Source organism: Ammospiza nelsoni, chromosome Z (genome assembly GCF_027579445.1).
Source record: "Ammospiza nelsoni isolate bAmmNel1 chromosome Z, bAmmNel1.pri, whole genome shotgun sequence".
In the NCBI taxonomy this organism is placed as follows: Eukaryota; Metazoa; Chordata; class Aves; order Passeriformes; family Passerellidae; genus Ammospiza; species Ammospiza nelsoni.
The window spans coordinates 85,726,052-85,748,003 of record NC_080669.1 but is presented as its reverse complement, the minus strand read 5'-3'; the positions used below and the strand labels follow the sequence as shown (position 1 = coordinate 85,748,003).

Sequence of the window (21,952 nt, the reverse complement as noted above, 5' to 3'; positions counted from 1 at the left end):
ATCATAAAGGTTGGAAAAAACCTCCAAGATCATCAAGTTCAAACTTTGAGCAATCCCCACCTTGTCACCCAGACCAGAGTACCATGTCCAGTTTTTCCTTGGGCACCTCCAGTGCTGGGGACTCCAATGTTTAGCAGCCCTTTCCATGAAGAATTCCTGTGTCCTCTTGTCCTGTCCTATCTCTTTTCCTTCAGCACAGGATCTGTCCTAATGGTCACACCTGCCTTGTTGTGTCAGCATCTTCCTGAGTTTCGCTTTGATGTTTCCCTGTCTTTCTCCTCCACACTGACTGTGAGCTGCCTGTCTTCATTTTCAGAACCAGTCACTGCTCTGTGTCATCAGGAGGAAAAAATTAACTCCCACATCCCACAAAGCTGCCTCTACTTGTCAGAAGCATTTCTAAAGATCCTCTCCTGTGGTGCAAAGCTTAGGCATCCAAACATGAGCTCCAGTGAAATGAATGCCTTCTTTAATCCAGCGAGGAGAGAGATGGGAATAATGCAGCAAGGAACTGGACAATGTCTCTGCTTTCTTATTAATTCACAGTGAAAACTTGGGCAAGTCAGCTACTGAATGTCTCTCATCAATTCAGAGGTGACCTCTTAAACGAGAATAAATCCTTTTAACTCGCTGTAGTGATTCAGGGTCTTGCTCTGTGAGGCTTGAGTGTGACAGACATGGGCAGCCAAATGTGAATCAGTTTGGAGCTGCCAGAGAAATTACTGTTCTTTGTTGAGGGCTACCTTCTGCCAGGCTGAGATACTCTAACTGATGGGTGTGAAAGAGAGGACAGGGAAGGAAATGTGCCTTAGGACATTTTAGTATGGAAGAAGGCAGATTTAATTTAGCTTCTGCTGAAGGTGATTTTAGGCAGCCTGCTCATGCTGCAGTAAGGTTGGAGGCAGTCTTGTGGTCAGTCTCAAAAGCTGGGGAGTGACCAAAGGATGGCAGGGACATTAGCTCTGTCAGAGGGGCACTGGTTAAGGGTGATGATTCCTGCCTCAGCTGCCCACCCAGACTGCAAGAGCTCAAAGAGGGCTTTGAACAAGGAATTTTTTCTGGTTTTCTCTGTGGTTGTGCCGTGTGGTTTTCTCATGCCAGGGAGCACAAAGGGCAAGGCAGGGGTGGATCATCTATGACTCCATCAGTGCTCTGCAGACAGGTGATTGGTGGTCTGCAACACCTGTACTCCATGACCAAATGGCTGATGTTAACATACACTGAGAAACCTTATTTATTCTATGCAAAATTACCCTGTTGTTAAACCTTTAAGCTTTTCATCTGGGGTTGGATATCCTGTACAAGCCTTGGGGAGCTGGCAAAACCCCTTCAATTTGGTGTGAAATACATTGCTTTTTTTTCTCTTAGCTTAGCTTAGCAAAGCTTTGCTTGTAAATATTTTAACTGCAAACACAATCACATGGTGTCTGCTGTTCCTGGGCTGATCCAGCTGAATACTGGGCTGTCTTTAGGAATGCATGGTAAACCACAGACTGTAAAGTGCTAGGTGCTGTTCACAGTGGATTGAAATGTCAGAGCATGGCCATTATTTGGTTAATCTTGGGACAAAGCACTCAGCATTTTAATATGGAAACCGTAAAGGCATTTCTCCATATAGTTCACATTTGCTTGCTCCTTAATAGAAAGTTAATGGGGATTTTCTTTTTCAGATAAGAACAATTTATCATGTGTTTCCCTGGTAACTACAACATCGTGAACCTTCCTTGAAAACTCCATTGGGATTCCTGCAATGTTTGTGAGCATAATGAATGGTAAGTGTAAGGCAAACCCATTGAATCACTTTATTTTAAATTCTGGCAGAGACATAATTTCCCACAGTTCATAAACATTTACAAAAAAGGAGTTTACATGAAGAAAAACAGTTGTTTTTATCACTCAGATCAAAGAATGCATTTATCTGGATGTATGGATGCGTTTTCTGCCAGCTTTTGATAAACTCAGGTGACAATCTTTAAGAGGCTTCACAGACTAGTGCAGAACCTTTGAAGTCTGCAGCTTTGCTCACCTGAAAACACAGACATCACTTCTGCTCTCTGTTCTGTGTGAGCCTGAAGTTTGCACTTCAAAGATTGTAAACGACAGGACAAATTTCCCAAGCTGCTGGTTCCAGAGTTATTGGAATAAAATGGTGTGGTGTGGTGGCACGTTGCAGGATTCTCAGGATGGGGCTTGGAGCAGCCTGGTCCAGCAGAAGGTGCCCCTGTCCACAACAGGGGGATTGGAACTAAAATACCTTTAAGGTGCCTTCTAAATCAAACTTTTCAAGGATTCTTTAATTTAATTGTTGTCTCCACACCCTGTGGCATCTTATCTGCTCCTGTGCCATGGGATTGGCAATTGCGCACTGCAAAAATGGCTTTATGTCTTTCAGAAGTGCAATGCAAGGGATTCCCCTAAAACGTTCATGGTCTTTTCATTAGACCTAAGATGGGAGAGATGGAGAGGAGTGAGGGCTGCAGCTAAAAACTTGTGATAGAGTCTGGCTGTCATCTCAGGTTTTATTCCTCTATAGTTAATAAAATATCTCTTATATAAGTGAGAGAAGGGTCATATCCATCAGTCTCAGTGGAGCTACTCTGGATTCTTGTTGCTGTACATAAAAAATGTTTCTAGTGCTATTTGCAAGTGTGGACTTGTTTACTGCAGGATGGAGCAAGGTTTCTCTTGCTCTTCCTTTTGCTGAGGATTTTGAAGGAGTGTGAAGAGCAGCCATGTTCTTTTACAGATATTTCTAACAACCAAAAGATATTAAAATGGCTATTTTATATATATATATATAAATAATATACATATTTCAAAATGTTTAATTTTGCTTTAATTTTTTTAGAAGCTAATATTACTTATCTACAATGTCACATGTAAATGTGCCCTGTGGCTGCAGGGTGACTGGGGACATTGCTGGCTCATTCTGAGGCTGTCTAAAGTTGTGTCAGGTGCTGTCTAAGGTTCAGCCTTACCCACCAGTGCAGGTGGTGCTGTCTCCTCTTTCCAAACATGTTTCTGGTAAAGAACTTCAACTCAGACCAAAATCTGCCTTTTGTCTTCTGGAGACTGACTGAATTATGCATTTAGAAACAGTCTCAGGGTTAAGATTTGTGAACTTCAGCACAGCACATCCCAGTGTATTGGTTTATTTACTTTTGTACAGAGGGCATTTTTTACCAGTTTCTCGTGGCTGTGGTGGCAGCTGAGGCCAGTGGATGCCCTGTGCACATCTAGCATTGGGAATGGGAATTAGTGCCCATTCTATGGGGGATAAATGGGACTAAAATCTATGAAATCAAATATTTTAGGTGAAATGCCCATGTTCATGAGGAAAGGAAAGGCAAACAAAAAAGAAAGAGTGTTTTGCCAGATCTCCTTCTGTGTATCATTTACAAGTGTGAGCGCTGTGAATTCCCCAGACAAGGCTTGGAGATGTGCTCAAATTGAGCTTGGAGACCCAGGGGCAGATCAAGGTTTGGCTCTTCCAGAGGGGAGGAAAGGAGGGAATGGGATATAGGGACTCTTTGAAATTAGGAATTGGAGAAAAAGTCGTAGCCAATTTCTGCAATTAACAGCTAATTCTTCCAGTGGAAAAGAGGTGGAAATGTGGTATTGGTGTCTCTGAGTAAGGTACTCCCAATTTTACCCTGTGCGTGAGAGTAACACTGGGTTCACTCTCACAGCTGGGTAGGTGAACGAATTTGGGGATGACCTTGAGGCTGAGCTGAGTACACAGCCTGAGGCTGGGAGTCAGCCGCAGGTGCAAAATGATTTGGAAGAACATGGAGGTAGGTATTAGGACTTCAAAATTTAAATTTATTTGTTGAAGTTTTTTTAAATTAAAAAAAGTACCAGAGTTGTAGAATTGGTTCAGGCCAATTTGTACAGGCTTTTTAAAAAAAAGTATTGCTACTTTTTGTTTAGTAGTAGAAGCCTGTAACAAGATAGTGTTCAGGTGGGATTATGAATATTAAATGATTTGCTGCAGAATGATGGTTAGGGTTGAATTTTGTTCACACATAGAAAAAAACTGTGTGCTGCTCTGAGTAGATTTGGTTGCCTTATTCTGAATTTTTTCTTGGTGTGTATTCCTGCCCTTAGATCAGGGACAACCTCTGTGAAACTGGTGACTACAGAGCTATTTTCAAGTTTGCAAATCCTGTGATGCAGATATCACTGTGAATACTTTGAGCTCTAGCCTCTTGATGTGCTTTATGCCTTTTTAATTCTCTGTATTATTAGTGCGAGTTATTTTTACAGGATTTGAAAGATGCATTGCAGAACCTTGCTGCTGAACTTTGGCACAGCAGTGAAGGAAAACACAGAGTTTGCATCAGCTCGTTTTACTCACAGTAAATTTTCACCCTGAGGGATGTGCCTTATCTGCAGCCAAGGTTAGGTTTAGAGCCGGGTTCTATTGTAATGCTCAAAATGCAACATTTTGTTTCAATGAAGGCTTCCAGTTATGTAGAGGAAGCATCTAACTAGTGTGAGTTATTTAAATGCCACACTCTTAGTCTTGTGTGACCCTGAGTGCTTTCTGCATAGCCAGTTCTTGGGTAATATAGGATTTATGAGACCGAAGGAGGCTTAATGAGGCTTACAATATAAATTTGCCAGTTGTACCGAGTCCAGTACAAAGGTTGGGATTAGTTTGGAGGTCATGAAAAGTTGATTTGGAAAGCCAGGGGTTTGGCTGAAGCTTTCCTGATGCGAAGGGAAGAGCCAAGGGCTGCTTCTACTCGCTTTAAGTCCTTTAGTCTGAACCTCATCTGAGGTGAGGTTATGCTTGGGATGCACCCCAGGCTCCTTGCTGTGAACCAAAATACCTCTCCACAAGGCTGCTCTGGGATTTCCTGTGTTTCCAGGAAGAGCTGAAATGCTGTGGTGACATAGTCACTGCAGAAACTCACTTCAAATAATTTTGCCCTTAGCATTAGATATGTCACTTCTGTGCCATGGTTATGTTTTCCATGGCTGCAGCACAAGTCAAATCCCATGGCTGATTCCAATGCCCCACCATGAGTAAATACTTAGTTTTGCTGTATAAGAGAGGAAAAGGTTAGATCTCTTTCTGTCTTTGGATATAAAAGAATAATTTTAGAGAGAAAGATGCCTTTTATTGCTAAAAAAGCAGTTTCAGGTCACTCCACATCCAGAAGTAACAGCTGTGTTTAGCAGAGTACTTTGTCAGAAGAAAATAAAAAAAGATCAAATGCAGAAAGGGAAAATAAAAGAGTTACAGTCTGCATGTATTAAAGCCTAGTTTAGCTAAATTCAATGATAATTTTTCAAAGGAGAAAAGTACTGCAATAAAACATTTATTGTGTTTTTGTGCTTGTTGTCATTCCTTTGAGAAAAATGAAACAGTTTTAAGACTCATTCTATACTAATTTTTTTTTTTTTTAGTTTTTCAGTTCAAGCATTAAACAACAACAAAAAAGAGTTATTCACACAGTTCTCATTATAGATTTTATTGGAGGAAAAAGTCGTAGCTTTCTGGATGGTCTGACCCATTCAAGAAGTCATCATTTGTTTTAAATGGACATTGGCAAGGTCCTTAATAAGGATATGAATGATTAAGGAAAACCAGATATTTGGAATTGAAATGAAGGAAAAAAATATCTGAGTATAAAACCCCCTAAAATACATGTGCTAGGAATAACTCATCTACATGACTTGTGCTCAGATCCATTTGGTGGAGAATTGTTGAAGCCTGAGGCAGAAAAAAGGATGTTTGGGCAGCAGAAGCCAACTTGGAGGCTGTAAAGCGATTTGTTTCTATTTCCTTGTATCAATTTAAACAGTCAAATCAGCTTTACAGCTCTGAAATAAACACAGTTGGGAGTTTATGTGAGTTCAGCATGGTGTAACTGTATGGTTTGGACATGGTAGGGAAAGGAGAAGAAACATTTGCATCCAGTTTGCCAACTGACATATCAACAAGCTGGTTGAGGTAATGGGACACATCAGTATTTTAGGTCGTAAAAGTTTAAGAAGCTGAGAATGTGGAAAAGAGAATTAATTTTGAAGTTCAGCAGTCATTCACAGCCAGACACACGGGATGGTGTGAGGGGACCTTGGGCACTGCTGTTTCTGCCTTGTTTCTTCCCTTGGTGCAAGGGAATTTTGACTCATTGGAGAATGGACGTGCATGAGGCAGAGGACAACGACCTGTGGGCTGCATTCAGCCTGCCAAAACATCATCCAGCCTGGCAGCTGCCTCTCCCTGACCCCCGTCCCAGGCACAATGAGCTGCTCCACCTCTGCTGGCAGCTGGGATGCGACTTGGTCAGAAAATACTTCTCCTAGTCTTCCAGCCAAACGTGGAAGAATGTTGTGCTTGTTGGTTGAGCTGAAGATGAGGGTGGCTGAAGGAAACATTATTGTTTTATCAGACCTGCATTAAGTTCTTGCTTTCCTGCAGTAATATGAGCTCCTGAAATCTCTGTTCCCAGTGTCGTTGGTTGTCCATCAGTGTCTGTCCAAAGCTCCAACCTTTGTAACTCAAAGACATGAAGTCCCTGTCCAAGCCCTGCTGAAGTCAAGGCACACATGGATTGCTCTGTTGTCCTCTCTGGATCAGGCTCTGGAACAGGCCACCTACTGAGCCGAAGCTTTCATCTTTCCATCAGTTTTAAAAGTGATTGATATGAATTGTGATAACGACTGGTTTGTAGATCTTGCCTTTGACTACCCACAAAGCTGCTTAGAGAATTGCAATCTTTATGTGACCATGGATATCTCAGCCATGTCACTGACCTCAATGGGAGGAAAACTTTTAGGGATTAATCAGTACAGAGAAACTCTTCCTGCTTCTGAAAGCCTCTTAAAATATTTTTTGCAGCATTTACTTACTTATCCCTCCACTTTCTGAGCATGGTTCTTCCATTGCCTAAAGAGTCAGTCAGCTCTAGAAATAACCCTGTCATTGCTTTGGAAAGGTGGATGAAGTGCCTTGTTTCATGTTTTACAGGTGGGGAGCCTAAGAGTAGGATCATTTAAGTCTGACATGTTTTCTTGTGATTATGGAAATATCTGTAATCAAACATTTTAACAGTCAGTGCTATTTTCTAATCTGTGTGTGTGCAGTCTGATGTCTTTTGAAGGCAGCAGGAGGCAGGAAGGCCTCACAACAGGGAAAATTAAGCCAATTATCTCTGAGTAGATGTAAGGACTAAATGCCCCAATTCTAACCTACCACTTCAATACCTCTACGATTCAGCCTTTCCCTCTGCAGTGAAATGGGAATCACACTGCTGGGAGCTTGGGGCAGGACCTCAGCGAGAGAGATGAAGGTTTAAAGAGCTTTTCAGCCCTTTGCTTTTGTTCTGACAACCCCTTCCAGCTTCACGGGAGGTGTCATGATGTCACATGGATGGCAAGGTGAGGATTTGCCAGCCCAAGCAGGCCTCAGCTCTGATCACAGAATCACAGAATGGTTTGGGCTGAAAAGGACCTCAAAGACCATCCTGTTCCACCTCCTGCCATGGGCAGGAACAGCTTCCACTAGTCCAGGTTACTCCAAGCCCTGTCCAACCTGGCACTGAACACTTCCAGGGATGGGTTGGGCCGGTGGTGTGAGCTGCCATGGCCAAACCCTCTGCTGTGGGTGATCCTACCAGGGTGGGCTGATGGGTGTCAGTCCTTTCCTCCTGCCCTCTCAGACTGGGACCCGAGATCCTCTCCTCTCCTTTCCATGCTGTTATTGACAGCATGTTTTGGCCATAAGCTCTGTTCCTCCTGTGTATAGAGTTTATTTCTGTATCATGACTGAAGTACCTGATGAAATTTATAGAGGTCGGTACCGATAAGTATCCCATAACAGCTCTGAAGTTTATGTGGATTTAAATATCCAAGGAGTCTCTAGTGAAAAACTGATTTTCAGGGTATTGCCATTGGTTAAATAGATTTCAGGTCTTTATTATGCTATTGAAATACTTGAATCACCACTTGAACTAAATGAAAGCTTACTCTGTGTGCATATAATTGTTTTTCTTGCTACCTATTACTTGATTGGGGTTGAGTAAGGTTAGTAAAAGCATTAAATTAATTTTCTTGTAAACTTATGCATTATGAAGTAAGAGGTATAAAAGTTACATTATACATGGCAAATGTCTTGAGGCTTTGGTTTATAGACTTGTTTATATTTTTATTTTAATGATTATTGCTTTCTTTGTGTCATTTCCACTTTTGAATCTCCATACTCATTACATTTTTATTATCTCTTTTATAAAATAAATGGCAGCAAAACCAGACAATTTTGTTGTTGGAATAAATAGATCTGAATATATCTCTCGATAAATAAAATGTTGTGACTGCAAGAAGGACTTTTCCAAAGTCACTAAATTGAAGGCAAAGCCAATTAATAGCTGGCCTTTCATTTTTATGGACCAGGGCATGCAACACATCCATCTGACTTGGCAGATTTGAAATTATCCAAGAGATAGCTGAACTACATTGAAAGATATGTGAGGAAAATTAGTGCTCATGGAAGGCAACAGATCAACAGCCCTAGAAATCAAATCCCTGTGAGCTGTGTGCAAACCCTACTGAATTCATTTTGAACACTTCCCCTTGACTTCAGGGGCTCCAGTGTGAGGGTCTCTGCCTCACAGGGTTTTTGGGAGCTAAGCAGATTTTAGCCACTGATTGTCACTGTGGATCTTAACTGATTCATATTACCAAACACACTGTGAGACCTGTAGGTGTAGCTGGTTCTTATTGGGAATCTTTCAAAGCACCAAACAGAAGCGTGTCTATTTCAGAATCACAGAATCACAGGATGTTTTGGGTTGGAAGGGACCTTAAAGATCCTCTCATTCCACCCCCTGCCATGGTCAGGGACACCTTCCACTATCCCAGGTTGCTCCAAGTCTCATCCAACCTGGCCTTGAACATGTCCCAGGAGCTGGAGATAGAAAATAGGAGTTTAATTTGTATATCTGCAGTACAAGTGCAATTGCTGTTCACAAGCTTGTGGGTGAGAAGGTCTAGATGAAATGTCTCATGAGGAGCAGCCAAGGGAGCTGGAGGTGTTTAGTCAGGAGAAAAGGAGGCTCAGGGGACACCTTCTCCCTCTCTACAACTCCCTGACAGGAGGATAGAATGAAGTAAGAGTCAGCCTCAGCTGCCATGTCCAAAGTGAAAGGATGAGAGGAAAAGGCTTTAAGTCCTGCCAGAGCAAGTTCAGATCCATATTAGAAAAAACATTTTCACTGCAAGAGTGGTCAAGCATTGGAATGAGTTATCCAAGGAGGTGGTGGAGTCACCATCTCTGGAGCTGTTCAAGGGGCATCTGGATTTTAGGGTGATTATGGTGTTGATTGATGGTGGGACTATCTGATCTTGAATGTCTCTTCCAACCTCTGTGATGAATCTTTGATAAAATTAACTGGTACTTTTTAGTAATGTGCGGCCTCTGTTCTCTGTAATTTTTTTTAATGTGTATAGATTTTTTTCAATGGCTTTTATTTTCTTAGTATAATTTTGCTGTTCTGAAACATACGTCTATGCAATTTTTCTCCTTTGGATCTAAAGCTAACATTTATGCTGTATACACACAACAAGTTGGGATACCAAGTCCTCCTCCTGGTTGCCACCCATAAATCCAGTTTATAACCCCACAGACAAACCCTTTCTGCATCCAAGAGCCAGCTGTGTTTCTCCCTGGGTATTTCAATGTAAAGTCTGTTCTAGAGCTTTCAGGAATTTGATGTTAATCAGTTCCTTCCTACTTTCTCTTGTTCTCCCAGTCTTCTTCCAGGCTCACTGGGAAATTGGAGCCATGGTGGTGAGAATAATTTCCTTGTTAGGAATAAGTGAACTGAATTAAATCAGCCCAGTGGTGTGAGCAATAACATTTGGTAGCAGTTTCTGGTGTGCTGAGCTCCGGCCTGCTCAGCTGACCAGGTTGGCCTTGTGTTGTGTTCATGTTTTTACATGTTTGTCTGTATCAAACTTTTCCTTTGTTCCATGTTTCTATCCCAAACTATTTTGGAGCAGAGCCATCTTTTTGGACTGGGAACATGTGGCCTAGTGGGATATATTATTAAGGCTTCCAAAAGGAGCCCAATATGAATAGTAAGAATAATGTTAAGAATGAATAGTAAGAATAATAATACTGAAGAATATAAGCTTGTTAGAACAGCTAACACAAGTTCAACATCTAAAAATAGAACACCAGCAAGAAAGTTCAGATTAATTTAAAGTAGGGGGGGTTGTAGGGTTTTGGTGTTTTTGGTTTTGTTTTTGTTTTTTTTTTTTTTTTTTTTTTTTTTTTTTGTTTGTTTTGTTTTGTTTTTTGTTTACTGGGATTTACAAGTGGATGGGGAATCGTATTTTGAAAAACTAGCATTTTACCTTATAAATGTTCTAAATGGGAATTTTAGGAAATAACTGTTGAACCATGCCATCCCTTTTACTCCATGGCAAACACCCTTCTGATGTGTAGTAATGATATGGTTGCCAGTAATGATATGGTTGTTTTGAACTCTCTTGGAGTTTTGCCTTGGGCAGCAGGGAAGGATTTGGGATCTGGTACCTTGTGTGGCAGATAAAGCATTTAATTGCATTTCAGCAATAAGCAGAATGTTTCTCTTTACACAGTCTTACTGCTGTTGGAGAGCAGGAAGAAAAATTGTGATCCAAAAGCTGCTTAAATGGAATTTGAAACAATGAATAGCTGTGGGTACAGAAATGAAAATTTATGAAGCTATTTGGCTATTGCTGCCAATCCTAATGATAATGTTCTATCAGGTACTGTTATTTGCATGGTGGTAAAATTTTCTGTGTTGGTCATGGAGCTGGGTGGTCTGCAGTACACTTCATGAATGCAGAACCAAGATATAGCCTTTCCAGAGGTAAGGAGCATCCTGGTTCCTCAAAGAGACTTTGATCCAAATTTAAATCATACAGAAATGAGGAGAGAATTTAGTTGCAGAAGTGTGTGTAATCTGTTCTTTCTTGGGGGACTTTCTGTTTACTTTTGAATCCTGGAATCACAGAATGGTTTGGATTGGGAGGGACCTTGGAGACCATGCAATTCCACCCCTGCCTTGGGCAGGGACATCTTCCACTAGACCAGGTTACTCAGAACCCCATACAGCCTGACCTTGAACATCTCCAGGAACGTGGACTCTACAATCTTCTTTTCCTGTCCCTGCCTGCCTTGTCCCCAGGGGCTGTGCAGCTCTCCTGGAGCCCCTGGAGGCCCTGGCAGGGGCTCTGAGGTGTCCCTGGAGCTTCTCTTGTGTGGGTGAGCACCCCAAGCTGTGCCAGGCTGGCTCCAGAGCAGAGAATCTTTGTCACCCTCTGCCAGACTTGCTCCAACAGGCCCATGACCTTTTGTAAGCTTTGTTGTGTAAGTAAAGAATAACAGGGTTAAAGTCCTCTGTGAGTTCTGTGGATTGTGTTCCTCGCCTCCATGACATCTCTGGAAACAACCTGTAAATCCATGCTCATGAGGCTCTGGTCTGAGCTGGCTCACACGACTGGGGAATTTGGGAGCTCTGGCACTGCAAGGCAGGATGTGACATCTTGATCAGAGATGGAAATGAGGGCACCAGGCATCCTTTTGTCACCGCTGGTTCATGTTCCCTCCTGTGTCAGGGGGCTTTGGAATAACAGGGACTCAAGGCATGGACACTGGTTGCTGCCACCAAGGGTATCCCTGCAAGAGATGTGTCCCCATCAAAGGGGATGTGCACCCTGTGATGATGGCTCCAACCAGCAAGGGCTGGAGCTGGAGTGTGGAGGCTATGCCAATAGCATACCAAATTTTATTTTCACTCAGCTTGCTCACTGGATATCTGTAGCTATGATATTTTCTGAAAAATCCTTTCAGAAAAGATTTTTTAGGATTTTTCCTCCTGAGAAGCTGAGAGGCCTCAGGAACAAAATGTAAACAATGGTTATCTGCTGCTGTGGAATGTAACAGGTGCATCTGTGATTGGCCCATGTTGGATGTTTCTAATTAATGGCCAATCACAGTCAGCTGGCTCAGACTCTCTGTCAGAGACACAAACCTTTATTATTCATTCTTCCTTTTTCTATTCTTAGCTAGCCTTCTGATGAAATCCTTTCTTCTATTCTTTTAGTATAGTTTTAAAATAATATATATAATAAAATAATAAATCAGCCTTCTGAAACATGGAGTCAGATCCTCGTCTCTTCCCTCATCCTCAGACCCCTGTGAACACCGTCACAGATATCCAGTAAAATATTCCCAGGCCATTTCTGTCTGTTTCTTTTAAACAATCTTCCTTTCCAGTAAATACACGCTTCCTGTAGCTGCCACTTTATATATTGAATTAGTAAAGCTTATTAAGTCCCCCATTATTTTGCTGCATGATGGAGAATACAGGTGTTTTTCCACATAAAATGTTCACATGACACAGCAGGAGTAGCACTTTAAGCCTTAATGGCATGCACTTGGTTATCTAATTTTTGCACATTAATCCTCTCAAGATGTCTGTTAACACAAACCCTGCTAATTAATGTTTCTTCAGTGTCTGCAAATGTATGATTCAGTTTTTAAAGGAAATTGGAAGACCACAGAGCACTGTATTATGAATCATAATATCAATGACATTTAAAGACGTAAAAAAGCTTAGCTGGTACGTGATATAGAATTATAACACAGTCTAACCTCATCAACAAAAAAGTCATATCTCTGATACACCCATTTTTGTTTATGTTCTTAGACAATTACTGCTGTAGCAAGACTTGGGCAAATGTCTTTATTTCAATGTGTTTTTGTAAGGAAAAAAGAAGCGATTCTCACCCCAAAAAAATGTCTAAAAAGACATGGAGGTCCAGATAAGTTACTCTAGACTTCCCTTTTTAGTAAATAGAGATATAAAGGCACCTACAGAAGGTAAATAATCTAATCAAAACCTAAGGGAATTGACATCTAACCCTTACGCAAACAATATTGAAACAAGCTCAAGTTCAAAACTATTTGTACCAAAAAAAGTGGGTACTTAAGGGACTTTAGGCATTCCTTTTCCCTTCTTATTTGGAATGGGAAATAGCAGACATCCTGTTGTCTCTGTTTTGGCATATCTGAGGCCAGCAAATGTGTCAAGCTTGCACTGTTGTCCTGAAATTTAAGCCTTTATTTCCATTCCAAAGGGATCTGGAATTTTAAAGTTACACGGATAAATTTCTGGATATTTGACTTGCAAAGCAATTTCTAGTCTTGAACCGATTTACTGCTTGCAGTAACACTGTTCATCAGAAAATGTGAACACAATTAACAATCATCCAACCTACATCTTTCTATCATCTACTGGCAGCAAATGTACACAACAAAAATGGGAAACCTTGTACCAAAATTATGAAGAGATATTCAAATATCATCACCATTTCCACACAGAATCTTAAAAACTACCTGTGGATTTGGTGGAGCAGAACTTGGTAGAGACCATGGACAGAGAAGGATGCACATTATCACTATTTGTACTTAAAAACTTCAGAGTTAAGACTCCCGTAGATAATCCTAACCACAGACATACAACTTAGATCCTCCTAGACCTCAAGGCTTATTTATTGCATGGTAATGTTTTTAACAGGGGGACTGATTAGCTGTTGGAGCAAACTACCAGGGAAGGCAGTGGATCCTTCTTCTCTTGAGCTTCAGTTTTGGGATGAAGACTTCAACATTGCAGCGCTCAATACAGCAGCTACAGGATGAAGTTTACAGTCAGTGTTACATGGGCTGAATGCTCAAATCTCCTGTCTGGCCTGAGCATATATGAATCTCAGTGTTTCCAAAGTACCTACAGATCCTTGAATAAAAGACACAGTTGGAAGTACAACGTATTTTATGGGAGAGCTCCGTCTGCCTCTCGCGGAGGTAAGGAAAACCTCACGTGGTGAGCTCAGGTACAGCCACATCTCATTAAACTTATTACAGCTTTCAGCCACGTGGGTGCCTAGACATAAATAAGCAGGGCCAGGCCAGCTTTACTAAAATACATATTTTTCTCACTCACACAGTCATGCAAGGGGCCGCAACTGCCCGTGTCTCGAGGACAATTTTAACAGCAAGACCTTTCTCCTCAGGGGACTGCTCCCACTTTTTCATTTAGAAGAGGAGAAAGGAAACCCAATCCTAAACATATGATGATTTTATTATGTGAAACCCAATAGGAAATGAAGTAAGAATATCGGGCTGCTTTCAGTTTCCTAGCAAGGGATTTTGTTTTAAGTTGGAAGAGGGGCAGCTGTGTTGGACGCTCGCTTCCCTCTGCCTAAACATCAGGACCTCTTTAATTTTTGGGGGTCGTTGTGTGAGTCGTGTGGTGCAAAGACAGAGCAGGCTTGGTGGGAACTCCTGAGCTTTGATCCAGGCTCTGCTGGTTTGGAGAGGAAGATTCAGCTGGAGAAGCAGAGGATAAAGGACTGCAGGAGCTCCTGGCTGTGTCTTGGTGTGCAGGGATGCACACTCAGAGATGCCTGAGTGTGTACGTGTGTGTGTGTGTGTGTGTGCGTGTGTGTGTGTGTGAGCACCAAAAGCGGGCCAGCCAAATTCCATCTTCATGGACAGTTCAATGGAAAGTTAGCTCGAAAATGCAGTATATCATATTTCATGAATTTAATAGGGTTTTCATGATTTTACAAAGTGCTTCAACCAGACACTCATGGCTGGAGGCTGCACAGCAGGAGACCTAAAATACTGCATCTGTGTTTTTCAACTCCTGCCAGAATCCATTGAATTTGATCCGGAATGACTATGCATCTTTGGAATGTACATTCACTTTTCTCTTGCCTTATCCAAATAAAAGAGGGACATGGGGGGGTTGAGGGGGAGGGAGAAAAGAGTCCTGTGAGAATTCCATATGGAAACACTAAACTAGCATTATAAAGGATTTCCTATAAACAAAATTACGGTCACAAATTTTGGACTCGGACCACATTTGAAACAAAGGGCCCTTTGTCTCCCTCTTTTAATATATTTTTTTATCTATGTTAACACACACGTTTTTATTTTTTTATGGCAATAGATAAACAGATGTACATGCATACACTCATGCAAAAATGAATGTATATATTAGTTTGAGGTCCAGTTGCAATCTCTCTTAATTTTTTTTTCGATTGCAGAACTCCTAACAAGAGCAAACTTTAATCGTTCAGTGCACTAAATCCCTTGAAAATAAATATCCAGGGCAACTTCAAAAGCCCTTAATTAGAAGCACATGTGTGGTGTTACAAATTTCTGGCTGAGGCGGCTGAGTTGTAATTTAACGTTATGATCTGCCATAAATATTATCCATAATGAGCAGACTTCATGTTACACTTCTGTACGTCAGATAACTGCAATATTTTTTGTCTGCTTTTGTTCAATCACTGAACCTTAAGTGAAGCTTAAAATTAGAAGGAAAGGAAGAAAGAAAGAACCAGTTTTCCCACCGGGAAGCTGAAAATTTCTGTCCTCCTAGCTGCAAAGAGAGCTATTGATTTTATTCTGTTTTCTTTGTTACAGCTTAAAAATGTGGCTAACAGATAATAACTTGGAGATGATGGGGGAAAGGGAAGGATAAGGTTTGGAACTTGGTGAGATGATTGTTGTTGTTTTGCATAACTTTCTGATAGAAGCTTCCTGGAATATTTGCTGTGTTCCCCACTACCAAAGCAAACCCCAAAACCCCATTTTCATTTCTACATGAAAATCTAAACCATTTCTGCCCCTGTGTTGTACCTGAACCAAGTCTGTCACTCTTCAGAAACTTGATGGCTGAGGGTAAAATTTTCTGTGTTAATTTTAAGTGGTTTATGAATTGGTTTTGCAGCCTTGGCACAGACTGAGCACAGTTATATGTGCATGAGTGTATGTGTGTGAGTGTGTGTGTGTGCAAGGAGGGGGTAGTGAACTAGACAGTAAATTTACAGTGGAAATGTGCAGCTGTGGGGATTATGCACTGGTTGCTTAAATGTGTGTGAAGAAATGCAGAAATAGCGTGGGGCTGCAGAACAAGTCCACAGCCTCATGACTTGTATAAAGAGGCAGTTTGGTTTGGACTTCAACCAAACACATGGGCTGTGAGGTTTTTGCCTTGGAGAGCGCCCCAGGACCCTGTGCCTATTTAAAAGGACAAGCCTTATCTGGTGTTTCTGACTGCAGGTATCCAAGCCTTGCCTTGGCAGGCTGTTGCTGTTCAGCCTGGAGAGGAGAAGGCTCCAGGGTGATCTTACTGCAGCCTTCAAGCACCCAAAGGAACCATAGGAGTGCTGGAAATGGACTTTGGACAAGGGGGAATGGCTTCACCCTGAATAAAGGCTGGGTTACATGGGACAGTTGGAAGGATTTCTTGGCTGTGAAGATGGCAAAGCCCTGGCATAGGTTGCCTGAAGAGCTGTGATTGCCCCATCCCTGGAAGTGCTCAAGGCCAGGCTGGACAGGGCTTGGAGCAGCCTGGGATAGTGGAAGGTGTCCCTGCCCATGACAGGGGGTGGAATTGGGCCAGGTTTAAGATGCCTTCCAACCCAAACCATTCTATGGAGCAGGGCCCAGGAGGGCTGCTCGCTCCTGGGACATCTCTCCTAGACAGAAGACATTGCGTGTCCTCAGCCTCTGCTTCCTCCAGCAGAACAAGCATTTCCTACCTCTTTTCCTACTCACACCAGCCTTCTCATTGGAACTGCTTTTCTGCTTGATCTTTAAAAACAAAAAATTACTGCAAGAGTGAGTAAAAATCTTTGTCCAAGTGCCCAGGGTGGGGACATGTCTCTATCGACTGCAGCATCTTGGCATAAAATGTGGCTCCCACAGCTACATGCTCGAGGAGCAATTCAGAGCAGGGAAGTGCTGGGCAGAGGCACAACAGTTCCAAGCTGCAGGCACCACGGGCCCAGATATAAAGAAAATAGATGGCTGGAAGCAGCATGCTCTGTGGGCATGATGGCTATGTGATATTGGTACCTGTCTGTTTGGTTTTGGCTGGACTCTGGCTGCTCACATTGCTGCTGGGGAGAGACTGGGGTGTCTGGGCTTATAACTGCTCCCAGGAGATGTCAGGCTCTCATAGGAACAGTACCAATTTTTAGTGGCAGCAGGAGGAGCTGCAAATCCAGTTCTCCAGGGTATCCACCACAAGACTTTCTCTCTTAGCTTTGTCTCTCATTCCCAAAATGCCTGTATGCAATTTTTGCCTCTGCTGTTGCAGAGCCTTGAGCTGGATCACATCCTATCAGTTCTCACAGCTCATATCAGATACAGCAAGCTGCAAGCCAAGCTGGTTCCCTGTGCTACCTCTCCTCAGCCCAGCTGAGTTCACTGGGATGGATTTGTACACCTCCTTCCCCTCTTTGGGTAGTGCAGAGCAGAAGTGGGGCTGTAAACCTTCCAGGTGACAGGTTATCTTCAGAAAGGCTTGCCAAATTACTTTATAAACTTTAGATATGCTGGGGAGAAGATAAAAGCTGTAATGTTGCCCTTCAGAACCCCATGATGGATGTGTTGCTCAGTCTCTGAATGTACTGGATGTATCTGACAAAATCTTTCATTATGATGGAGGAAACAAAATACCTCTAATCTCCCCCTTCCCTTCCACTTCCATCTCGAGTTTCTGGAACCACAAGTGACAGGAATGGAGAGTCTGTTGTCAAGGTGTTCCTAGCAGAGATGATGGAAATGCCCATTTCTCTGTGACTTCCAGCATCAGTCTGTCATCAGGGAGGGTTCAAATAATGCTTGGAGACCCGCAGAGATGTGTGTTTCTGAATACAATCAGCACTCAAGACTCATATCCAGTAATGCTTTTAGAGGCACTTCTAGTAGTTTGGACTATTTACCAAACCAAATTTAAACCAAGTATATTGCTGGAGAAAAATTTCCCAGTCCTTATTTCAAAAGGATATTTAAAACTTCACGTTTTGCTTCCAACCAGGGATCAAGAAGTTATTTAAGAAGTATGAATCATTTCAGTGTTTGAGAGTAACCCCCTGAAGTCATCCACTGCCACCTCCACCTCTGCCTGCCCAGGGAGCCAGAGGTGATTTCCCCAGCATGGACTGGAGCAATGCAACTGCTGGAAGAGAAATCTCTCCGTTGTCGCCTTACTTGCCATCAATTATTTGGGTGTGTGCCATTCCAGGTAAGATGGGGATGATCTGACACACTCCTTCAAACACGAGCGCAGAAAAGCTGCGAAAGATGCTAACAGATACTTGAAGTGAAAAAGTACTTGGCAATCAAGGTCAAACACTAGCAGTAAATTTGAGCCAAATAAGACCTCAGATTTAATGTGGCTACACATCCCTTCATCTTCATTTCTTCACCTCTCTATAGTTTGCACTAATTGCCTCCTGTAGGCTTTGGGACACCCTTCAGACCAAGCAATCTGGTAACGATGCTATCAATAAAATCCTTCATTTTGGCCGGCTTGCATCCTGCTTTCTTAACTAAATCACAGCTCTCTGTCACAGCCCAAAGAACTAATATCCAGATAAACATCCAGCTTGCCTGAGCAGCTGTCCTGAGCCCACGGAGGCTGGGTGTCAGGGACACTGCTGACACAGGACGGTGAGAGGGGCAGCAGGGAGGGAGCTGCTGCCCCGGCCGCTCCGTGTTCAGGATGTCAATAGATGGAGCTGAAGGAGCGAGGCACAGCGAGCCAGGGAAGGCGCTCATGGGTGTGTTTGCTTTTTTCAGCATGCCAGGAAGGGATCGCACTTGTGAAATGGAAGAAGTGTGGCTGTGCGGTGAAGGGAGGGCATGAGGGACGCGGGGCTGCTGCAGAGGATGGTGCAGGAGACGTGGAAAAGGAGTGGACAGCATAGAAACCTACATCTATGACAAAAAACATTTTCTCTTGTCTACAGGCCTCTCCAGAGTATATTCTGCGTATGATTGGACTTCTACACACACAGCATCAAAATAGACTTGATTTTTCCTGGTAAATCTTGCACATAATGAATTCCAGCATATGATTTTGCATATCTGGCTTAGATAGGACAATCACTCAAGTGCTTTGTGTGTCACAGATGTCCAGCTTGAGATGATCTAGAACTCAGTTAAGGCAGGTCAGGCACACTTGAACTGTCCCTTTGCCTAAATAAATCACCTTGTGGAAAAATCCTCGGTAGTCAGTGTAAATAAGGATTCTCATGTCATGGTTTGCTTAGTCTGCTAATCAAAACATGTAGCTCTGAGCACTTACCATTTAGTGCAGCTTATGAAAATCAAGCATCATTATTGCTGTCTGATACATTATCACCAGCAGCCATATAATGGGAAAAATGTTCCTGGCTTGAAATGAGTGCAATTTATGATTCTAAATTGTTATGTATAAAGAAAGAAGAGTGCAGCTGGATATTCATTAGACACATTCAATTTAATGTATTGAAAACAGTAAAGAATATGTTTTAATTAATAAGCCGAGTGCACATGGCAATGGAATCTGTAAAGAGAGCCCACAGAGCTCTGCAGCTCTTACTGGGAAGGGAAATGGCAAAGCTGCTCCTTTCTCTACAGTGAGGTCACCTTTATTCACCTGCAGACCACAATTCACCTGCTTTGGCTGTCTCTGCTTTATTGCCACACTTGGAGGATTTTGCCTCTCAGGCCCATCAGTGGTACAAAAGGAATCAGATGCTTTTTATGCACCCTACTGTTTGGAATTCCAATTTGCAAATCTGTTTCATGAGGAAGATAGCTAGCATATTCCAAAAATTAGGGCCTTTGGTGAAATTGCTTTCAAAATAGGCACTTAAGAAGGGTTAAAAAGACACTGAAAACATTGCAAGTGTTGCCTCTGTGCTGCAGTGTTGGAAGGAATGAATAGGAAAAACCAGGACATCAACAACTGTGAGGTTCATGTCCCTAAATGAACTTCAAAATCAAAATGGCATCTGACATTTCCCCTGGGAGTCTGAAAATGGACTGAAGATATCAACCAAATAATTTATTTCTTGTGAAGTCTTCTTAAGAAGACCCCAAAATAGAAAAACAGTAGCATGAACAATTATTAAAGTTATTCTTTTGAATGGAACTTTCATTCTAGCTCAAAAATCTTGTTGAAGAAATTTTTGGCACCTGACATTTACCAGGTTTGTTAGAAGCCAGGAAGTGAATCACCTTGGAAAATCTGAACAAAATTTTCTTGGCTGCCATCATGCAAAGGCAGATGAAATGTATTTCCAAAAAATAAGAAAATTTTAATGTGATTGCTAATTCATACCAACTAGCTCAAAATAAGCCAATATTTGCTGTTTGTAATTTAAATAGAATCTTCTTGACTCTTCTTGAATTGATAATTTGTTATTTGATAGAGAGGGAGGGGGATGGGCTACAGTGATATATTATTTATATTAATCCCTGGGCATGGCCTTTCCTAAGATAATCCACAATTCAGATGTGACCATTACAAGTCACAGACTGGATCTCACTGAGTGGGGCCATATGCATCCCTCAGGGACTGGCTGTAAGAGGTGAAGCCATTTCTCCTGAAAGGCTGTGGGTTACACCCTCATGGAGTCCATTCTGAAGGGAATAACCTCCATGCTCATGCCCTGCTTTACCTTTTAGAGACTAAACCATGTCAAGAGAAGCTCAACATTGCCCACCAGTGTGCACTTGAGCCCTGAAAACCAAATCCTGGGCTGATCCCCAGCGTGGGCAGCAGGGCAGGGGGATCCTGCCCCTGTGCCCCTGGGCTCAGGTGAGAGCCCACCTGCAGAGCTGCCCCAGCCCTGGCTCCAGCAGCACAAGGAGCTGGAGCTGCTGCAGCCAGTGCAGAGGAGGCCACGGAGCTGCTGCCAGGGCTGGAGCCCCTCTGCTCTGGAGCCAGCCTGGCCCAGCTGGGGCTGTTCAGCTGCACCAGAGAAGCTCCAGGGACACCTCAGAGCCCCTGCCAGGGCCTCCAGGGGCTCCAGGAGAGCTGCACAGCCCCTGGGGACAAGGCAGGCAGGGACAGCACCCAGGCAATGGCTCCCACTGCCAGAGGGCAGGCACAGATTTTGGCACATTGGGAATTAGGAATTGCTGGCTGGGAGGGTGGGCAGGCCCTGGCCCAGGGTGCCCAGAGCAGCTGTGGCTGCCCCTGGATCCCTGGCAGTGCCCCAGGCCAGGCTGGATGGGGCTGGGAGCAGCCTGGGACAGTGGGAGCTGTCCCAGCCAAAACCATTTTGTGATTCTGTGAAGCTCTGCTACTACAGGCAATGTGTGCACACAACTCTCCCCTCTCAGAGTAGTAGCTGTAGTGAGAAGTGGTGGCTTTTTAGTTATGACATAGCTCTTCTGCCACCCCATTTCCCCTGTATCCTGCAAGGAACTAAATATGTTTTAATTTGGGGGAGTAGTTGCTCCTTACAACATCCTGAAAGTGACCCTTGAGATTGTCAGAGCTACGGGGTGGACTGAGAGCCTTGCTGTGGCCTGGATGTGTTCATGGTGCTGCAAACACCAAGGATCCTCCTGTGTTCTGTCTGCCAGGGTGTCCTCCAGTGAAGGGATATGGTTGGTTCTGCTTCCCTGAACCACTGGTTGAGAAACCACTTTGAAAGGCAGCTGGGATAAACTGCCTTCCCCGCCAATTAAATGAGTTTCTGGCCTCTATGAAAGGGTCTGGCGTAGCAGGGAGGTGAATAACATACTCAGATGAGAGACTTCCATGGACAGGGAGACACACCCACACACACTCAGGGAGCCTGAACTCACCAGGGACACGTGGGATGATCTGTCCTCTTGCAGAGCTGAGCCTGTCTGGTGCAGCCTGCAGTGTGCTGGTAACTGGGGATGGCTCCTGGACACGTCTTCCTAAAGCAAAGAGATACAGGAGTCTGAAATGCTGGAGAGCCACAGAACAAGTGTGACAGCGGGACAATAATGTCACAGAATGGTTTGGGTTGGATGGACCTTAAAGACCATCAGTTCCAAACTTCCCTACTATGAGCAGGGACACCTTCCACTGTCCCAGGTTGCTCCAAGCCCTGTCCAACCTGT

The 21,952-nt window shown here is 43.1% G+C and overlaps 1 protein-coding gene across 1 annotated transcript in view; it reads right to left on the bottom strand.

Moving 5' to 3' along the window:
• LOC132086425 (urea transporter 2-like) overlaps positions 1-21,728 on the bottom strand; it is a 41,962-nt gene extending 20,234 nt beyond the window's left edge. The window contains exon 1 of the mRNA XM_059492093.1: positions 21,668-21,728. The gene's annotated coding sequence lies outside the window, so the exon portion shown is untranslated. The remainder of the gene's footprint in view (positions 1-21,667) is intronic.
• Between the last annotated feature and the right edge of the window lie 224 nt (positions 21,729-21,952).